Source organism: Euprymna scolopes, chromosome 14 (assembly GCF_053919585.1).
Source record: "Euprymna scolopes isolate OS-2025 chromosome 14, ASM5391958v1, whole genome shotgun sequence".
NCBI classification, from domain to species: Eukaryota; Metazoa; Mollusca; class Cephalopoda; order Sepiida; family Sepiolidae; genus Euprymna; species Euprymna scolopes.
The window spans coordinates 62,609,298-62,615,327 of NC_136495.1; the positions used below are offsets into that span (position 1 = coordinate 62,609,298).

Consider the following 6,030-nt stretch of genomic DNA (forward strand, 5'->3'; position numbering starts at 1 on the left):
CATCACTCTGCAAGAACTACAAAAACCTAACGTCGCGATCTCCCCTGACTGGCATATACATGCGTGTGGAGAATAAAGTTTGCTGCTATGGTTTCAATTGATCTGAAATAACAACAACCGGAGACTTGATTCCAAATATGTTATATCTTCCCTCTTTGGTTTTCATAGTGTATAATGATTATTTGATATTAGAGACATTCATAAGCATATTTTCAAAAGAAGGGGAGGTATAACATACGAGATATATTTGGAATCAAGTCTCTCCTTGCTGTCATTTTAGATCATTTGAAACCATAGCCGCAAATTTTAGTCTCCTCTTTATCAAGATCAGAGGTTTTGGAAATACAAACAAACACACACACACACACACACACACACACACACACACACACACACACACACACACACACACACACACACACATATATCGTGCCGCAATTCTTATTAAAAATCATGGAAAACAATCGATGTTCATGTTCAAATAGTTAATTACTTTCTGTTTTATGATATTATGTTGTCTCAAAAATCATCTTTAAAAAACTCTGTAAATAGAACACTTATCAAGACGAGAAACTCATGTCCTTATTCTTGCTACGGCTAAGATAGATAGAAAAATATTTTCTCGCCATTTTTTCTTAAGGTTTTGTTAGCTGGGTATATTTGGTACTACCCTTTTATCGTTTTTACTACGATTAGAATAAGTGGATTTTAGTGGCGTGTTTTTCCTGTTGCGAGGAATGCTGCATGCATAAAAACGAAAACAAACAAACAAAAAAACAAACAAACAAACAAACAGAAAAACACAAAAAAAAACCACACTAAAATGTTTATTTATTTCGTTTATTGCTACAAAAATACCGAAATGTTCTTTACAACTTTAGGAAAACGTATTTGAAAGGGAGACAACTCGTTGATGTCTCATCATTAAGGATAATTTGAAACGCATTTTCGAGAAGGTTTCCTGATTCACCTTCGCCTACACCTATACCGCCGACGCATGTATAATTTCTGTCGCCTTGGCCGACTCCTCCTCCTCCTCCTACGAAATCGGCGTCTCCTTCTTGACCGCCGTCGACGCCATCTCCTGCGTCGACCTCTTTCCAATGTTTCAAGTTTCTCAGCGAGCAGTTTGGAGTAATTTGGAGACATGGTCATCTCGTACGCTCAGTGAACTAAGTTCGAACATTTCTTTCGCATTATTCTATCGAATTTTCGATCACGTCATAATACGTGTATGACAATGTATATATTGCTATTTAATGTCATAGCCTTGTGTCGTTTATTTTAATACATTGTACATGCTATCCTTTTTTATTAGTCGCGTGCAAGCGACTCTATAAGTCACCCCGTCGGTCCATCGGTCTGTCTGTCTGTCCGTAATATTTTGTGCTTGGCCAAGCACAAAAGTGTTACCGACAGACCGACCGACCGGGGCAACCCTTCATACAAATTTTCACTATCCAGCTCCCCTACTCCCCAGGGAGCTGGCTCCCATTTCCCCTTCATTCCTCATATTAAAAATCGACCTTGAGCCTAATTTGCTCGGTGGGGGAGCAAATAAATATCCTTTTCTTGGCCTTTTGGGCAAAATCAAAGTGCAGTATCTGTTCCGACAAATTCTGCAAGCAAAGACCATATGTGGGGGAAACTCCACATATAAGACCTTGGTCAATGTAGGGGCAACCCTTCATACCAATTGTCACTATCCAGCTCCCCTACTCCCCGGGGAGTTGGTCCCCATTTCCCCTTCACTCCTCACATTAAAAATCGGTCTTGTGCCTAATTTGCTCGGTGGCGGAGCAAATAAATACCCTTTTCTTGGCCTTTTGGCTAAGATCAAAGTGTAGTATCTGTTCTCAGTGCGAAACTTTTGCTCTTCCGATTGTCCAAGAAGGGATCTGCCACCGGGCTTTTTAGCCAGGTTAAGGCATCTTTTTTACGTCTGCAAGGACCAGACCCCCTCCTTTGGGGAGTCAGGACCTTCAGCATAGTCTAAGGTTTTAGTCTTAAGTTTTAGTATTAAGTAGTTTTAAGGTTTTCTTCTTTTCTCCCTCTCTCTGGGAGGAATGTCTACTTCTCCCTCTTAATTAACTAGCGGCACTCTGACCCGCTAGTCTTTTGTCTTTCTTCGCTGCTCTCCCGTTGGATCGAGCAGACCGGGTCTCTTTGTCGCTTCCTGTTGGGGTTGTTTGTGGGAAGGGTTTTGGGGTTAATACCTCTTCGTTTTTGCCTTCTCTCTGGGCAAAGATGCCTTTCCCTCTCTCCTCTTAATTGCGACGCGGCACTCTGACCCGCTAGCCACCACTGCGTCTATCTTCTCTGCTCTCCCCCCGCAAGGGGGGATCGAGCTGACTAACCCGACTCCCCCGCAAGGGGAGGTCAAAACTCTGTCTCTCTTCACCCCTGGCCACCCCCTCCATCCCTTTGTCCCCCATACTGTTTTATTTTTCCTCCCTCCCAGGCCGGGTCTGCGTAAGCGGCCAACTCCCCCACCACGATGCCAAGCAGGCGGGGTACCTCACCCCAAATGCGTGACATCGCTCCCCCTGAGAAATCCCCGGAAAAGGGAGTCAATTCCCGGCCCCGGGCTAGTGGAGAGATGAAGAGCAAGCTGGATGATGGTGCCAAGGTAGGGCCGCAGCCCGCGGCGACCTTGGATGGAAGCAGAGGGGTAGGGCCGCAGCCCGCGGCGACCCCCAGTGAAACTACCAAAAAGGAGCAGACGGCTCCCCACGAGGGCAAACGGAATACAAAAGCGGGCTCAAGTTGTCCAGTTGGAAAAAAGGAAGAGGGGCACGGACAAGTGACACCCCAGAGCCCAAAAGCAACGGTGGCAACACCAGCACAACGCCACTCCGCTCCCCAAAAGAGGGACTCCCCAACAACCGTAGGGGAAAAGGGAAAGAACAACCCCTCTAAGGATACTGAAGAAGAGCTGTTCAGTGAAACCATCTCCTCCTTACAGTCATTATTCGAGGAGGACATGGTGGATCCGTCACCCTCGAACACTCCCCAAGAGGGCAACGGCAGTAAACAAGCAGCCGTACATACAAGGCATATCTCGACCGGCAACAACACGTCGCATACGGAAGAGATATCGAAAGCAGAGGCCGCTACTAAAACTACGATGACCTCCCCAGAAGCGGAACGCCCTATATCGAAGGAGAAAGCGGCCCAACCACAGAAGAAGAGGACGGAGAAGGACCCGGAAAGTCGGGGGAGCCAGCACGCTTCATCAACTGCGGACTGGCCCACCCTGCCTGGAAAAGGTCAGACCCCCAACTCTATGACCAGTTCTTCCTCCACCAAGCAGAAAGCGCCTGTCACCGCTCCCTCAGCTCCTGGTCCATCGAACACACAACAAGGAGGAGTCGCAGCATGGGGACAGAAAGAAGAGGAGAAAATGACTCCTCAGGAATACCGTGGCCTCTTCCTCTCGACATACAAAAGCGTCACGGAAGGAAACACTGTTCAGCCACTCCCAGGTCAGGTGGAAAGTCTAGAGAAGAGAGTGTTATCTCTAATCACCTCTGACACTAAGACCAGAAGCCTGACAGGGATAAATAAAGAAACAATGGTGAAGATCCTGATGGAGCAGAACATCCCTGCGAATTACATCTGCAGGAAAAGCTATGCCATGTGGGATGTCCTGCTCCCCACCCCAGAAGACGCCGTCAGACTTGCTAAGGCAAACCACCAATCAAAAAATATAAAACTACATCCGGTTTACCTTAACAAAAGAAGAACAGTGGTGTCGGTGCTGAACGTCCCCTGCTACATGGGAGCAAGACAGCTGGGGGCCATCCTCAGCCAATATGGAGATGTCGAGGAGGTCACGCCCTGCCGCGGTCAGAGAAACATCATGACCGGCGACTACAAGGTACAGATGGTGGTGGATAAGGTGGGCTTCTTCAGCATCCCGGCCACGATCCAGTTTGGGGATTGGACGCTCTCATTGATAGTCGAATGGAGGAGACCCCACTGCTGGCAATGCCAACAACAGGGCCATATGGCCAAGGACTGCCCCAAACGGAAAGCAGCCAGCAGAAAACCGGAGGCGTCCAAAGCCGCAGTCATGGCCCCCGCTCCAGCTAAAACTACAAACCCCCCAGAAGCCAAACAGGGATGGGTGACGGTCGCGAAAAAGGGCAAGACCAGCATACAGCCTTGCACTCAAGTAGCGATAACAGCCCAACCCGTAGACAATGGAAAAGAAATCACCAACATGGACACACAAATACCAGCCTCCTCGAATAAAAGAAAACTTCAAGAATCCGAGGAGGAAGCAGTGTCGGAGGAAGAGGAAGAAGCCTCACCGACCAGGACAGCGCTGAGCGCTACAGAAATAAGAAGAGCTAGGAGGAGAAAGAGCCGGAAAATGAGGGCAGACCACCAAACCCCCACAGAGACTGACTTACCAGCTGAAAATCAGTCGCTGCGCCCCGTCTCCTCTTCGACTCCCCAGCCTAAGCTACAAACATCCCCCTCGCCCGCACTCCCTAACACGCCGATAGATGCTACGTGCCCCGTGTCTTGCGACAAGTCCACTAACGTCGCTTCAGAACAAAACACTCTCTCCCCAAAAAACTCTCCCCCTACTCAGCATCAAGAGAACCCCTCCCCGGCGGGGAGAACAGAAAGAACCAAGAAGCTGCCATTCCTGCCAGGAGGCAGGATATGCGAAACGGACCTTCAGCGGATTACACCAGAACTGAAAGGAAAGCAGAAGGTCCGTTTCAACAAACTCCAGAACTTTTTATATGTGGATGGTGACAGAGTCACACAACCAAACTGCTTTAAAGATGCCCCCTTACTGACAACTTTTGTAAGGGAAAACAAAGACTCAAGAACGGAGGGTCTATGGGCAATGCTGGAGGCAGCCAAGGAGGCAATACCAGGCCAACAGCTTGTCGACATGGACCACCCGTCTCTTAAAAACCTATCAGTGAAATGCGAAGGTCGCACACCCCTGTATGTCCATCCTTCCCTATACAGGGCATTAAAACTAACTTTTCCCCTGGACGTGGGAGGCGTTGCCAAGGATGGATTACCTTCTGCGGAGCTGCTGACCGGAAGCCTTGGGCAAGCCTGCTACGTCCTCACTCCCGAGGACTTCAGACCCGTCTGTGACACTGCCTAAGGTAAGTGAACATGGCTTTAAACTTGGCTACATTTAATGTGAGGGGCATCAGGTGTCGAAGCAAGGCCTCGCGCGTTGTGAGAGACCTGGTGTCCCTTAAGGTAGATATCGCCGCTATCCAGGAGACCCACTTTGTTTGTGACGAGGATTGTCAGGTGCTGGTAAACGATTACGATGTCTACTCAGCATATGGCAATACTTATAGTCGTGGAATCTCCTTGCTAGTGAAACGCACCCTGTCAGCGTCGGTGAATGTTGTTCACGCAGGCGAGGACGGGCGGGCGCTCGTTGTTGATGTTGCTGTTAATTGTAGTGTTTTTCGGATTGTTGCTGTTTATGCTCCCAATGCTGCTGTAGAGAGGGCAACCTTTTTTCGACGGTTGGAGGGCTTCTTAGTGGATCCGGAACGGTTAGTTTTAATGGGTGATTGGAATGCAATCCTTGATCCCAGTATAGATAAGGTCGGGGGAGCTAGTGGGTCGGCGTGGTGTGACAGCTCTCTGTCTGACCTGATGGCTTCGTGCGATCTCGTCGACAGATTTCGTCTTGATCATCCAGGGCGGGAGATGTGGACGTGGCATTCTGTAGTGCCTTCCCATCCGAGTACTTACTTGGATCGGATGTTAGTTAGAAGAGGCGACATAGACTTCCTATCTTGCCCCACGTTCCACTTATTAGGACACTCGGACCATAAACTTGTTATGGCCCGTTTGAACTTAAGTGCTAGGCCTAAACTGGCCGGATACTGGAAGTTCAACATCTCCTTGCTGGAGCTGGAGGACTACCGGTTGAAGGTCACTGAGCTAATTCAGAGGGCTTTAGTGGGGGCGGTTACAGGGAGTAAGTGGTGGGTTAGTCTTAAGGCTAAAATTAGGCGCTTCTCTGTCAAG

At 48.7% G+C, this 6,030-nt stretch overlaps 1 pseudogene; it reads left to right on the forward strand.

Annotated features, from left to right (window-relative positions):
• Nucleotides 1-1,809: 1,809 nt before the first annotated feature.
• On the forward strand, nt 1,810-1,962 carry LOC145293492 (U2 spliceosomal RNA; annotated as a pseudogene).
• Nucleotides 1,963-6,030: the final 4,068 nt, after the last annotated feature.